Raw genomic sequence first — 16740 nt, 5'->3', positions numbered from 1 at the left:
CACCAGAGGGAGCTCCACAAATCATGTTAAACCCAGATTCGGCTTAAACAAGGGACTAAACACGTTTTGCAATTATGCCACATCAATGTGGAACGCACTACCCAAAGCTGTAAAGGAATGTGAATCACTACCCACTTTCAAAAACAATCTCAAAAAACACCTACGGGAGACTGCAATTCGAAACTGGCCCCTGTAAATGTCCTAACACAACCCCCTCCAATGTACAGTAAAAATGACCAAGTATGGTCTTGTCAATATTCCAATGTACAGTGTTGCTTGTACAGTTGTACAGTGTCCCCTACCCACCCCTCCTACCCAACCTCCCCCCACTCCTACCCAACCTCCCACACCCACCCAACCACCTCCAATGTACAGTACCCCCCCCCACCTACCCAACCTCCTCCAATGTACAATTTCTACGTCAAATGTATATACTTCTTTTCTGGACTCTTTTCGTATCACAAACAGTACTGTATTTGCAAATCTGATATGTCATAAATGTATAGATGTAGCAGTACTGTCTATCTGTATGTCATATATGTTACGATGAATTGAAAATGGGGGACCCTGATGTAAACAAGACGAAAGTCTTTCTCTGGTCTGCATCCCCTTAACAATTGTATGTATTGAGCTGTACTGTACTGTACCCATTCTGCAATCTGTTAATAAAGTTTTCAATCAATCAATCAATCAACCAAGTAGGACCCACATATCCAAAAACGGTGGAATAATGTTTTAGCATGCATTTAAAATGTTCATCTCCCAGTCATACTGTAGGTGTTGTAGTATAACATCCATCCAATCACACCTTGTATTAATTAGATGGTTAAATTATAACCATGTTTTCTTTCAAGAACCATGTCTTCTCTCAATAACCGGCTATACATTCGTAGGTAGTAGTTAGGTAGTTTTATTTAGACAATAAACTATACAGATTACATGAGTATTTGCTTTGTCAGGGATAGAAACGAAAAGTCCAGGATTTATTTCCATTGTTGTCCCTGACAACAATGATGGATTACAAGGATGTCTAATTACAAAAGTAGTGCCCCAGGTCTTACCTATTGTCCCTGTAGGCTGTATTATACTTTAAGGGGAGACACTGCAGGTGAATAGGGTAAAAAAAATTAACTAATAGATATAACAATGAAACTTCCCCAGTTGATTACTTATATTAAGACAAGACTTTTTTGTATTACAAGTTTTCTGAAATTGTATGTTTAAATATGCAAATGAGGCATGATCTACTTAAATATGCACTAATTTGCATATAATTCCAGGACAGAAATCTGAACATTGGATAAAGCCATTTTCAAAATTATAGTTTCATTTTGTTGACATATTAGAGCCAAAGGTTATTACAGAGGGGATTTTGGATATCTCTTTTTATCACTCCATAAATCAGAAAATACTCCATTCAGTCCATTTTTATGGTAAAATTCTATATTTCGCCATGTTTTTAGGAATAAAATGTGATATAAATCAGGGTATGAATGCGATATCAACAAACCCTTCTGTACATACCTTCATAACATAGATATGAATAGAACTGGAAGGTTTGGTGTATGTGAGTGCTACTGAAGTGGAGATTTCTGGCTCAGAGTATGAGGAAAAACTCTTAAAACTCATTTTTGGGAAAACGCCTTCAAAGTTCTGTATTGTAAAATGCCATACTTTTTTTTTTAAACAGATATTTACAAACACAATACCTAATCAAACCATTAGTAATAGACAACCTAAACACATGCCTGATAACTGAATAATAATAATAATAATAATAATAATAATAATAATAATAATAATAATAATAATAATAATAATAATAATAATAATAATAATAATAATAATAATAATAATAATAATAATAATAATAATAATAATAATAATAATAATAATAATAATAATAATAATAATAATAATAATGATGTTATTGAACTGAACAGAACTACACACAGGCTACAAACAGTGTAGTACAGTGTAGTACCCCCTAATAGTCAAAAAATATTTGAATAGATATCACTATGAAACTTTCCCAATTTGTTATGTACATATAAACTAAGAAAAAATATATTGCAAGTTTTCTGAAATTTATGTTTATATATGCAAATAAGGCACTTCCCCATTAAATATGTGCACATTTATGGATGCAATGTGAACCTAGCCAATCTGTACATGTCCAAGTATGAGTCTGACCACATTTTTAATAATAACCCGTTTGAGAAATTCGTCAAATCCTATATGAGATATATCGATGATATGTTCTTTATTTGGTCTGGTACATCGTCTGATCTTGATGCCTTCCTTGAGTACCTGAACACCTGCAGAGAAACTATAAAGTTTACATTAAAGTCTGATATACATACTTTACCTTTCCTAGATGTTTTGATCAAGAAAGCCCCGGATGGTATTTCTTTACATACAGAGGTCTTCAAAAAGGAGACAGACCGTAACTCATTCTTACATTATTCCAGTTACCACACTCCTGCCTTGAAAAATAGTCTACCTTTCAGCCAAATACTCCGTTCTAGGAGAATTTGCGACACTGAAGATAGATTTACTGCACAAGCAGAAGTTCTAAGAAGCAGTTTTCATGACAGAGGCTATAGTGTCGATTTGACACGTAAAGCCCTGAATAAAACCAAGCTGATTGATAGGGCCTCGTTGTTTATCCCCAAAAAGAAAAAAGAAAACACAGACAAAGTATCTTTCGTGTCCACTTTTAGCCCCATTACGAGAGGCATACGGAGCATTGTCAATAAATATTGGCATATTCTACAGTCGGATCCAATAATAGGGACAGCGTTTCAACATTCGCCTAATTACTTTTATAAAAGACAAGCGAATTTATCCAACCTATTAGTTAAAACCGACTTGCCCGTAAGGAAACCTACACATTTTTTGTCTAATATCCCTGATGGAAATTTTCCATGTGAAGCCTGTGTACAGTGTCAAGGCATGATCAAAGAGAAATTTTACACGCACCCGAAAACGAACAAAAAAATACCTGTTAAAGGGCGTATCACGTGTAATTCATCCAATCTTGTGTATCTACTAAAATGCCCGTGTGATTTTTCTTATGTGGGGAAGACAACCAGAGCCTTTAAAACAAGAATCAGTGAACATAAGTGTTCAGTGAGAAATTCAGATATAAAGTCGTCAGTAGCTAGACACTTTTCCAGGTGTAAACATACCGTTAACGATCTCAGATACATGGGACTTGAGTTAGTCCACAGGCCCGCGAGAGGGGGAGACAGACATAAGTTACTGTTACAACGGGAATGTTATTATATCCACCTGTTTGATTGCATAGAACCTAGAGGAATGAATGAAGAGAACGTTTTAACCTGTTTCCTTTAAGTACCTTTTATCTATATGGTTTAATCCAAGTGGTTGTTTCCTGCAAGAGGTATGTTTATCCTTTGATGCTTAATAGAAAAAAGAAAAAAGTATAGGGGCTCAATTAGCCCTATAAACTACGGGCATGTTACATAGCAAGTTTCTGGTATGGTAATGTAATGCAATTTTTGCTTTTGTGTTTTTTATGTCTTTTTATATGTCTTTTATACATTGTATATTTGTATAATTTGTATTTACTAACAGACTCTATTTTGATAGGTCTTTTCTTTTGTCATTGAGGACCAATAGACTCAGGCACACCTGCGCTGTGATGTCATTTCCTGCCAAATCATTAACCACCTGTGTGTATATAACCATTATCTTGACTGCAAGTCCATTGCAAGCTATAACACTGAAGAAGGAATACATATTTCCGAAACATGTTTGTTTCAGGCTGCCATTAAATTTTGAACCTGAGAGTGCTGGTCTGGCTTCACTGCTTCTTTTATATAATACTTAATGGGATTTCAGCACCCAGTGTCGTATCTTGAGAGCGCGGTCTAACTTGACATTGGATGCAATAAGGCAAAATTATGTAAAATAAACAACTAAATGTGTGTTATTGACGTTTTATTGTCACTAGTTTCATAGAAGACATGTTTAGGAAGCAAAATATAACAAAATCTCAAAATCAACAAAAAACGTATATTTGACTATTCACCTGCAGTGTCTCGCCTTAAGGGGGCAGAAAAAATAATAATGAATGGTACTTCAGTAGAAAATTGTTCACAACAACAAGGTCTGTGGATTATTTTGAGTAACCAGGTCATGATTTCTGGAAAGAGACATTGCTTTTGAGTTTAAATAGTTTTTTCTTTGGTGCTTTAAGCACCACAAAGTTTGAGTGCCATTCAGGTCCATTGTATTGAAGTAGCTGCAGATATCTCCAAAGTTAGGCGAATCACACCGAAACAATCTGGATGGATAGATAGTAAGGAGGAAAATATTATTTGAATTTCACGTGATATAGGCATATTTTTATGAGTGATGGAAATAATTAGCGATTTTAAAATCAACCGTTTTCAAGTATTAACATCACTACCATGTCACAAAAGCATGTAGAATGTAAAACGTTAGGTTGGCAATAGGTTAGCAATAGGTTAGAAGTGTCATAATATGGTTTTACCTTTTTGTTTTGTGGAACTCTAATCCGAGCCGGCGACCATTTTGAAAATTTAGAAAAAACGCAATTGTAGTTTCTTTGCGACCATTTTGTCGAGGGCATTCATACCTGTGGATCAGCGTTGACATTTTTCCGAACTACATTTCCCTTCAAGTTCTATGGGGGTTCAAAGTTCAGAGTTGAATTATGAATATGTCAATAACTGTTATTATTCTTGATAATAAGCCACAAAAGGTAACGAATTGACAAATATTGAAACACAGTTAGTTTCTCCTCCCTATTGTTAGCATATAGGAACAACTAGATCTGAAATTAGTTTCAAAATGGTTGCACTGTGAGAAAAATAAAAAACTACAGTACATTACAGTACAATAACATTATCTGTTATTATGCACGCCTGGTGATACTAAATCCAAATTGAACTCGGGCATTTGAAAGATACTATATGTATATATATATAAATGTGCAAATTGGCTATAATAAGGTAATGTATAAGCATATATTCTATATTCTATAATAATATTTCAAATTGCATTGGTCCGGATGGGAGAATTCAGTACTGTATATACAGAACCTTCGGTTTTATCATCTTCCCTTTATTAATTTCCTTAGATCTTTTGTACACATTATCTCAAGAGGGTACTGAACGAGGTCAGTGGCAGTTTTTTAAGTCTGGTCATTATTATCATGGTGTTATTCACTGTCAAAGATGAAAAGAAAAATCATAATTCATATTTTCCTTTGTTTCATCACAATTTAAGCAAGCCTAGTAATAGACACAATATTTCTGACACTGAGAATACATTCACTGAGGTCCATAGATGTACCTAGATACCATATGCAAATAGCCCTTGTAGAAGTGGAGCAATATTCCAGTTACCTAGGTATACATTTTATGCAGATTTTCACCTGGGGTGGAACAGGTTAAGGGCAATGTGAGCTGCAGCACAACCATATACACAGTTCTAAAGGTCCATACTCGTGCAAATCATGTTAGGAGTAGAGAAAACAAAGAAGATTAATTTGATAAACTTAATTTAATCTGCATTTCGTATATACAGTATATATATATATACGTAATATAAACTTGTGAGGTGAGACATCTCAGACTGTTTTTTTGATGTTCTTCACAGTCAGATGGAAGGTTGCACCTGGCTTCTGCTCCAAAATCAAATCAGAGATCTGCAAGAGGAAACATTAATGACTTTTCACTTTTCAATCATCACCTCCTCCTTCAACAACTCATACCGTTAGGTTATGACTATAACCAAGTTCTGTTAATAGTGGTGACACTCTGCGCCACTCATGCACTGTCCTCGCACACGTGCATGCGCACTGAATAAAGACCACAATGTACCTTTAATCCCAATATTTGTCTGACCACACCCCTATCAGCTCACCTACATAAGCAGGTGTGTGGTCACCTGCTCTCCTCCTTCCCAAGCTTTCACCACAAGGTGAGATCAAGGGCTGCACCGGCGTCGGACGCCGAGCGTCACCACTATTAACAGAACTTGGTTATAGTCATAACCTAACGTTCTGTATCATAGTCGGTTCCGCTCGGCGTCACTCATGCACATAGGGAGGCCGAGCGGAGCCACCGGCCGACAAATACACCCCGCTGAAGGCCCCCCACAACCATCAGAACAGGGAGGGCCGAGCCCCCCCAACCCACCCTAATGGAGGGCACCCCCCCTATTGGAGGTTTCCCGGGAGGGCGACGGACCCGACCGTGCGAAGAGGCACTCAAGCAACTCAACGCACAGGGTGAGCAGACCGTGGCCTGACCCCACGACTACACACACGCACAACCCGCATGCCACCCGGGAACGAACGGAGGGAACAACCTCGTTACTGCCCCCAGAATCACGGGGTCAAGGGCAAACCCAACCCCGTGGCAAGGCCGTAGCAGCGGAGCGCGAAGGAAGGCCCAGACCCACCAAAGGGACTGGACCCCCTGGAATGGGGGCCCGGAGAAGTCCATGATGCCAGCATCAAGACCCCACCAGGTGGGCACTTAGTGACCCCGCCCCCCACATCGCCAGCGTATTCGGACAAAAGGCCCCTCAGCCGAGCGGGCCCTGTCCCCCCAATAGTACACCGCCTGGCACACTGACCCTGCAGAACAGGCAGTCAGCATGGCCATAAGCACACAAAAAAGGTTAACCAACGGAAGCAGGCAGCGCACCGGGGAAAAACCAGGCAACAGGCTGTTAACCCTAGCCTGGAGACTGCGGATGAGACAGGCGCCAGAGGGGACAGCTGAACACAGCCGCCCCGGCGGAAGGGGCGTATGCTGGCGTTGTTGCATGACCAAGCCTCCATTTAAAAAAAAAACACCCAGAGGGGTTGAGGCAGAGAAGGCTGACACGATTGGCAGACGTCATGAACGTGCAGGGGCACCCTCAACCGGTGAACCCGGGAGTTGACACTGCTCCAACACACCAGGGAATCAACCACCTTGGTGTTACCCAATGCGGTGGTTGTTCCTATAACCCCTCAAGAAAAAACTCCAAAACACACCTGCAGGTATACACCGGCTATACCGCAGTACAAGTGTTTCAGTTTTCAAAAAAGGGTTAACCCAGGCCTACGGGGTGGACGAAACATTACTTTGGACCGGGCCCGGCGATACGGGAAGCACAGGGTCACCAGAGGAGGTCAAAGACCACCCCAACAGGCCCCTCTTCGCCATGCGTGAGAGAGGAGCGAAAAAGAATGGAGAACCAGCCCCAAGCACACCGTACTTGGTATTCCCAGGCGGTCTCCCAACCAAGTACTAACCAGGACCAACCTGTGTAGCGGCCGAGATCTGACGAGATCGAGCGTGTACAGGTTGGCATGGCCGTAAGCCATTACGACAGTGCTGAGCTGAGTAAAAAATTTACCCAACCAGGGTCTCCATAGCGCTTAACCCTGTGACACCCGGACCGACCTGGCATTTTTCCCCCTGAAAAAAGCCCAAGTCCCTCAGGGTACCAGAACAGCAGATCTGCATCCCCGGCCGACAACGGGTTCAACTGATCCGGACCAGCGTGACCAGAACCAGTCCCGTGCCCTAACCACGCCGACATGCCTACTCCAGGAGAAGGGGCAGATATGCGTGTTGATCTTAAACATGAAAAGAAGGCGCCACCCAGACGTTCGGGGCGAACCGCGCCCGGTGGCCCACCCCCAGGGCGTGAGACCCCTCTACATATGTTCAGATCCATTCCGTCATCATCCCCCAGATATGAACGAGAATCCGTCGACAACCAAAACAGGTCGTCGGAAGAGGAAAAACCTCCATCCCAGTTGCTTTATAAAAACGCAGTTTTAACCCCAAGCAACCAAGGCGTGCCAGTCAGTCGCCTGATTACAGAACACCCCGAGCTAGCACTATACGTGTGTCGGACACAACCACATCAATGAACAGGCTATTTAGACCTGTCATTGAATCCCCAAGGCGCCCAGGGGAACGACAAGAGGGGTGTGATACTTCCTAACTCCGACTCTTTTTTAAAAGAAAAGAAGGAAGCACCAACAGTATGTATCCCAGTCTACACGGCCGGGGGTAAATTTTTTTTACATTTTTACATTCCACCACCCTCCCATAGAGAGGAGACGGAAATCCCCAGAGAGACTTCCCACGCGAGCTGTACAGATTGAAAAGAATATATTGCACCTTGAGCCATGTAAAAGTTTGGTTTTAGGGCTCTCCGGGGAGGAGGCACTGAACCCATACACACTCAATAATCAAATTGAATCGAATACACACACAATAGAGTAGGACTCCTTCTTGAGGTTCCACTCACCTAATCAATCTGAGGAGGAGGCTCTGTACTCTGAGGAGGCTCCCTCACATGGAAGGAGAGTCCCAACTCACAGAAGGCCCGAATAGGAGCTTCGTGAGGAGGAGCCCTGACCACCCCCTGTTTTAAACAGATCCATCATATGGACCTGAACAGCACACGGAAGTCCTACCAACAGAGCACAGTGACGTACTCTATGGCGGGGGAATTTCTGCGGTGCACACGCCCAATATTCCAGGGCGTGGGACCAGGAAACTCCCCCCCCCCCCCCCCCCTCACCCTGTAACGTGCCGAACCGCAACGTGACAGGAACCTTGAAGGACAGGTGGGTTTACCCCTGACCAACAGAAAAAAGGGGGAGGAAAGGTTACCAGTTCACCCCTTTATGACCCCACACCCATGATACGATGTAATGACAAAAAGAGAGTATGACACAGTCATAGTCAGCTCCATGAAGCGTCTAACAGCTTCACACAGCGCATGTGCTAACCTGCTATCTGATTTTTACTAAGGAAAAAACACAGAATAGAGAGGGCTCTCCAAGAGCCCCGGTACCAAACTTACACATGTGCTTCTGTGGCCAGCCCAACCCAGTTGTAGGTCACATGACACACACAACCCATCATCACCTACAAAAAATGGCAAAAACACTCTACAGAGGAACGCCGTTTTTCATAATGAGAGAATACATAATTCTCGATTAGTATCGGCCACAGGCCTTGCTAAGCACACACGAAAAGCGACCAAACAATCTTTTCTTTTAGGAAAATAAAGTTTCTCAAGCTGTTTTAGCACAACCTCAGCAATCAAGCTAAGGGTTACATCGTATCCCTACCACACAGTGACACAATGTAGTGTAACAACATGTCTGAGAGGAGGATGAAGAAGTCCCCAGGGAACCGGGGGGAAAACACAACCCTCCTACTTTACCCTTAATACGGCCAGTTGAACAGGTAAACCTGTTAATATGTGAACACACTGTTCATTGTCATTACAGGCTGAGAAAAGAATCATTCTTTACTCATATGTCACTAAGCATAGCTTTATAGGTTAGTTTAACCCCCTTAGTTGTGAGTACACAGTACATAAACACACATGATGTTTCTCAACACAACAAACCAGATCATTTTCACATCTGTAACAAACAACCCGATTTGCATGGAGAAGCTAAATACCAGTGACAAGACAATTCACACATAACTCGCATCGTATCCTAAATGTAGTGCAGCAACACTCGTTTTGGAAAACATCGTTATTTACAAAACATTTAGAAGGGAAAGCAAGAAGACGTGCTCAAGGTCTGGTCAGACCTTGCCTACCTTGACCGCAGATCAAGCGAAACTGCAGCCTCTAACAAGGCACCGTAGTAAACACAGCCGTTCTGTGTTGTCGACCTGGGCAGCGTCGCCGCTCCATCCCGTCGCTACGGTCCCCCTTGTTGACGCAGTCCTTGCCGTCCTGGCTCAGGGCAGGTTCGACGAACATCCTCTGTCAAAGATGACGTCGTAGTCAAGAGTGTTTAAAACATGTTATAATCAAAGCACGTTCAACAGTGTAGCATTAAGCTAACGGCCGAACTCGGCCGATAGCAGCAAGCTAATGTTTCCTAGCCTAGCCTAGGTAGGCCATAACTAGCACGCAAGCTAACGTTTCCTAGCCTAGTGATCACAACAGCCGCAGCCGCAGCTAACAGCTGACTGGCTAACAGTAGGCCACCACTAGCACGTAAGCTAAGCAGCTATCACCTGAAACAATCACTCAGACAGGCCGCCGTTCTGAAACCCTCCTCACTGTTTAAGAGAGAAGAGAAACAAGATGTTAACACACTTTTACAACGGTGATTTTACCAACACCCGACGGAGCCAGCACAATACCCAACTGGCCTGTAGCTGACTTGAACACAGATCTTCCGCTAACGAACATCCATGCCCATATTTCCTCGTGAGGGAATACTCTCATTTGTATTATGAAAGAAGGGGCCTCACGGTGACAGAGAAACAACCACTCGTCCAGAAAACACAGGGATCACCAGTGTTATTGGTCGTGGCCCACTAGTTAATTATAATGGGCTTCAGACCAAGGTCTTCCGCCGTCGCCTAAGAGGCTGAACAAAAGACCCTAGTCTGGGGCCGGTTTTCATAAACATTGTCAACTAGCCCCCATAGCACTAACAGACAAGTGGAGCTCGCCAGCAAAAACATAACTCACCAAACCTGAAACCCACCGCTTCTCACAACAGCTGCGCGTCCTACAGTCCAGCTGTGCCTTTACCGCAACCAGCACACAGCAAGGACTGCATTTGGAAAGCATGTAGCGGCGCGAACTCCCAATACGAAAACCGGTGGAGGATTTTTAGAATGATCATCATCTTCCAGACACTCCAGTACGAAGACAATATCGCCGTATTTTCCCGAATATAGTGAGAGAGAAAATAAAGATATGATGTCAACGTATCTCGTTTTCCAACCATCACATCACGTCAAGTGGGGATCTACCGAGGCACTTCCTTGTGGTGAAAGCGAGAAAGGAGGAGAGCAGGTGACCACACACCTGCTTATGTAGGTGAGCTGATAGGGGTGTGGTCAGACAAATATTGGGATTAAAGGTACATTGTGGTCTTTATTCAGTGCGCGTGCACGTGTGCGAGGACAGTGCATGAGTGACGCCGAGCGGAACCGACTATGATACAGAACTTGGCCTACTTCAAACGGTCCTCATTCAGAACTACACATACATCTGGGGGGCCGGGTTTCTATTCCTAAATATAAATTAAGGAGGGGTTCCCCAACTCTCTCTCTTTTATTTATTATAAAAAAATTTAAATAGTGCGCCACTTTCTTGATGGATATTCTGCCTCCTTTTAAAGGTGGAATTTGTAATGTCATCAAACAGCGACCTCTAGGGAAAAGATGACAACGTGTTATTGTGCTTTGTTTACAGTTTTAGTTTTGGTCTGATGTGTGGAATACAATTTCAGTGGGTATAGGGGGAGGGGTTTGATTGATTGATTGAAAACTTTATTAACAGATTGCAGAATAACACAATTGTTAACACTTTCGCGGCCACTGGGATGAGTCTAATTGTAGATCAGTTAATTATTATTATTATTATTATTATTATTATTATTATTATTATTATTATTATTATTATTATTATTATTATTATTATTATTATTATTATTATTATTATTATTATTATTATTATTATTATTAAATTATAATAATAATAATAATAATAATAATAATAATAATTATTATTATTATTATTATTATTATTATTATTAAAAAAAATTAATACGTACATTGTCTGTCTACATTTATTTAGACTAGCATTGGTATTTAAATATTGAGTGCAGTTGAGTAATTGTGGGATTAACATAATTCACACACTGAAGTTGGAACTGTCTATACTAGGTTGTGGGGTCCGGGGACGGTTTAGCGTGTGGTACCTTCTCGACTTCCTCAATCGAATCGACTTGTTGACATGCAGTAGCTTTAGCTACTAACGTTATCATAACCATCATGGTCTGTAATGTGTCAACTGGACAACGCCAGCCTCATCTGCCAACGCCATATAGATAGCGAACGTTAACGTTTGCAAACGAAGTCAACGTCATCCAGCTGACACCACAGATCTAGATAGTATGACACCGTTAGCTAGCGCTAAAGCTAACCAGAGGGAAACGTTAATGTACGGTAGTCAGTGTAGCGGGAGGCAGCACTTGATTTCCATTGGCATGAGTTTATCTCATTTTTTATTTATTTTTTTTTATCTTTTTCCCCCTCCATTTTCCTCCGATTTTCTCCCATCCCAATGTTAGTCGTATGCCAATTCCCAGTCCCTTCCTGGTCGCTGCGCACTTACCCCCCACAGTCAGATCATCTGGGAGAGTGGAGGCTACCACGTGCTTCCTCCGACACACGTCCAGCCAATCACCGCTTCTTTTCACCTGGCAGCGCGGATTCTCATCGAGAGGGCGTAGCGTGTGGGAGGATCACACTATCCCCCTCAAGTCCTATCCGCGCTTAGCAGGCGCCCCGACCGAACTGTAGGAGTCGCTGTTTACAACGACCCGGACCCACCCCGCCAGCTTCTCCCACCCTCTAATACAGCCAATTGTATTAGTGCAGACGGCCAGCCAAGCTGGTGACAACCCCGGAGCTGTGAGCTGGATTCGAACCCACAGCTTCGGGGTTGGTGACGAACGCAATCTCCGCTCGGCCACCTAACCGCCTGAGTTTATCTCATTCTATATCACGGCACGAAAATAAAAAAAATACTTTTTTTTGCGACCTTATATTAGAGACCGGCCTGTGTTTGTCTAAATGCATCAACACCCCCGTCCATTATAAGAGGCCCCTCCTTTATTGGAGGTCTATTTTAAGATTTACGGTATATATTTGATCGTTATTTATTTTATTTTATATTTCTATTCATTACAGGCCCACTGACTCTGGGTTAACATTGGGAATTGTATTGAGAATGCCTAGGTGCAATACTGGCCGCATCACGCTAGACGGCGGTATCGAGCACCCTTTCTAACATTGTATCCTGGGCTGTGGGATGGCCCCAGGTCTCGGTTTCATTTTTCCTTCTCGGGCGAGGCGAACGGTTCGGCCGGTTACATTGAAGCCCGTCAAATATGCCCGATCCATATGTTATGGTGGATTATGCCGTCGAGCAAATGGACATTGGATCTACCAGATGGCGATCAAGAAATTGGAATATTCTTTTTGGATTACTCCCGGCCACAGGTAAGGGCGATTTGACGTCAATTTTAGCTTGATCTGCAATGCTTTTACACCGATCGGGCTGATTTTAGTGTTCAATGCGAATGCCGTTATTGACAATCAAATAATCAGAAACGACCTCTCCCCCCTTTCATGCATTCATGATGGAACATAATAGCTATTATCTAGATTTTGTTTCGGGATAATAGCGTATATAGGCAAGACATGGCAATGTGTACAATGGAATCGACGTATACTGCCATAACTAAGCATTTCATGAATTACCCTATACCGCTCTAAAACCATACTTATATTCACCACGGTATAACACAGGAACGTATGGATGGAAAATTATCTCTTTTTTGCATCTTGACCGGAAGAAAGTCAATGTCAAATGACTATAGTAATGTATCCATGGCTATAATATAGAATATAGATTTAGCTCTACAAACAAGGTGACTAACTCCCATCGTTTACAGTGTGGCAGTAGCTACCACAGGATAAGGCTAATAGCTGGCAGCCAATGAGTTAAGAGACCGAGTTTCTAAAAGAGAATTGTTTTCTCTTTGCTACTGCTGGCCACACCTCAGGCTCTGCCAAGAGAGGTCTGGAGAAATTCACAGTATATTAAGTTACTAAACTCCAACCCACACATCAGACCGGTACAACAACAAAAAGTAAACAAAGCTGAAGCAAGTAGCTCCTTTTTCTACACAGGTATTGTACTTTGGAAAGTTTGGAATGAATTACTTCTGCCTACCAAGCAAAGTCAAACTAAAAGCATTTTTATAAAACAAAGGTAAAGGCTCATGTATGGGAAGAGCAAATGGCTCAGCAGCCATAGGGAAGGAAATCAGATTCCAGGGCTAGAGTAGACAGGGGGTACTGAAACTCTAGGCTATGTGCTTTGTTTTTATGTGTTTTATGTCTTCCATCGAGGACCACCTTGGAAATAAGTGTTTTAATTCATGCTTGTAAGTGATATCCTCAGGAATACAAATTGGTCATGATAATATTGTTTTTGATTTGAATAAAAATCAAATCAAATCAGGGCTAGAGGTTGTTTGACAGCGTTACAGATTATACCTTTAAGATAGAGATGGAGATCATGTTAAACTAATAATAGGCAATCAGGTGGCGTAGCGGAGATTGCGCTCGTCACCAATGCAAGAGGCTGCGGTCTCGACTCCCGGAGTCAGCATTGCCTTGGCTTGGGCTGATCGCTATACTAACTCGTTTGGCTGGGTTAGGGGGAGGGAAGCCGTGGGTTGGAAACTGGCGTTGTGGACAGCGACGCCTACAGGTCAGGTCTGGGCGCTTGCTCAGCGGAGGCAGGACTTGAGGAAGGCAGCGTGACCTCCCACGCGTTACACTTCACCGATGAGAGCCCTCACTGCCAGGTGAGAAGAGAGCCACTGGCTGTCGCCGCACGTGTCGGAGGAAGCGTGCGGATACTTCAGGGTTCCCTTGTACCGACCAGTAGGAGAACATGCGAACAACAACCAGGTAGGGGAGGGGGGGAATTGGCACAACGACTAAATTGGGACGGGGAGAAAACAGAGAAAAAATCGGAGAAAGAGAAATACAAAAAAATAAGTAAACACTTCCTAAGAGGGCACTTTGCATGTGGCAGCCGGGCAAAGGAACAGAGGTGCAAGCCCCCCTTTGGACCCTATCTATGCATGCACCAGAGTTGGGATCAAATTCACAATTTGAAAAAAAGAAAAGTCCACTCTCTCATTGAATTGATCAAACCTGTTGTGCAAATGCCAGGATATTACTGAAAGGTAAACATGCAATACATCTTGCCAGGTAAACTGAGAACAAGGATATAGAGGTATACAATATAATCTATTAAATATAGGAGAAAATATTGTTTAGAGAATAGGTCATAGAGAGAAGATTACCTTTGTCAAGACTGGAGTGATTGTTGTTTCATTTAGCATCTGATAGGACTGAACAACTGTTCGAATGATTGCAAGTGCTGCGTAAACAACAACAAAAAGAAAAACTGGCTTAGTTACTTAAATTTAGAGGAAAAAGAAAACTGACAATGAATTCATATTCCTAGACGTCTCATAATCCAACCATAATGTTCCATTAGCCTGCTCACCAGGCTGCTCACCATGGAATGTGGGATCTGGCACGGGAGATGTCATCGTGTTCGCCAAGGTAACTGACACGTTGGCCGGGGAGCCAAATGTACCTACTGAATGGCACAGGTTAATGCATTTACAAGTACAATTTGTGGCACAATGGGCCTCATGTATCAAAATATTATATGACTTCATCCTAGACACTTTCATATCTGTGATCTGTGTGATGTTGTGTGAAGGGCAGACTAGCAAAGTACGTTTTTCATTGTACTGCAAACTGTCTGTCTAACTGTGCACATGGCAATAAATCATCTTGAATCTTGAATATATTAATTTCAAAGAATAAAAAAAAAAAAATATTAAAATGATACATGTAGCAATTGTACTTTGGGTAATGATATAAATAATGTACTCCTCACCTGTAGTAGACTGCCCTGCAGCCAAGACCAAGCACCCAGACAAAAGGATCAAGAGCAGCATGTTGTATTTTGGACTGGAGAGATGAGGAGCTCTCCTTCTGTTCCTATACTGTATGTCTGACCGGTTCTGTTCTGCTCAAGCAAGTTGTGTCGCTTATTTATAAACTGGGGTGTTGGCTAATGGCTTACATAACAATGGAGACACAGTCATGCATGAAATACTCCCTGTGGAAGACACTTGTTCTGACTGCCAGGCCATGAGATGTGTCTCTCCCACACTCCTATAGCAGGATAAGTCAAGATGATTTGTTTTTAATTATTCTATAAAATAAAATTCCACAAAACCAGTACGATTTGGAATAAAAAAAAAAACTTCAGGCATCAAATCCCTATTATTATTTGTCATTATTTTATGATATGGGCACTATTCGTTTTCAACCGTGTTATGGACACTATAAAAGCTGTCTGAATATGATTATAAAATGTACTTCAAACATTTTCCTATTAGATGTCCCTCACACTAGTTCAATAATTGCAAGTATAAATATTACATAAAATCTCACACTTTTGCTATACTAAAATTTGCACTTTTTGTGACACCAACCTCATAATCTTTTATCAAATATGTGGTTTAACTTCAGAATTTGAACTAAAATCATACCTCTTGTAACACTCAACAGCCATTTTCTAACTCTTGTAACACAAAAAAAACAAGATAATTTCTGATAAATAAATAAAATTGATAACATTTTAATTTATATGAAAAGCTTTAATAGGTTTTGGTGACCCAAAATACATTTAAAAAGGTCAGAGGGACTCAAATCGTACCGGTTTTGTGGAATGACTCAAGGAACTGCATGATAGCTAATGATAGAATATTGGTGTTTGTGTGTGTTTGTGTCTGTTTCCTAGCAACATGATAGACCAATTTGATACTTCACTAATGAACACACACACACGCACATATGCACACACACACCTAAACATGCACATTATTACATTCAACATAAGAATGTTGATCAAATACAATTATTCATTTATATTTAATTATTATTATTATAAATAATTTGATAACTTCACAAGTTCAAAACAGGACGTTTCCTGAGAATCACGAGGAGTGACCCTGCTCGCACCTGTCGCACATTTTGATCATTTTACCCTGTCTGCTTGGTACCTAACAATTAA

General features: G+C 41.6%; 1 long non-coding RNA gene across 1 annotated transcript; it reads right to left on the bottom strand.

Moving 5' to 3' along the window:
* Positions 1-3953: 3953 nt before the first annotated feature.
* LOC311238795 lies at positions 3954-15696 on the bottom strand. The gene is made up of 4 exons (XR_014620394.1): positions 15556-15696; positions 15166-15249; positions 14948-15024; positions 3954-5701 (listed from the first exon to the last, which is right to left on the bottom strand). It is a non-coding gene; the product is annotated as an uncharacterized lncRNA (long non-coding RNA).
* Positions 15697-16740: the final 1044 nt, after the last annotated feature.

This window comes from Notolepis coatsorum, assembly GCF_963971535.1.
Source record: "Notolepis coatsorum genome assembly, chromosome: 13".
Classification (NCBI taxonomy): Eukaryota; Metazoa; Chordata; class Actinopteri; order Aulopiformes; family Paralepididae; genus Notolepis; species Notolepis coatsorum.
The sequence above is the reverse complement of the archived record's forward strand: the minus strand, read 5'-3'. Positions and strand labels throughout refer to the sequence as shown.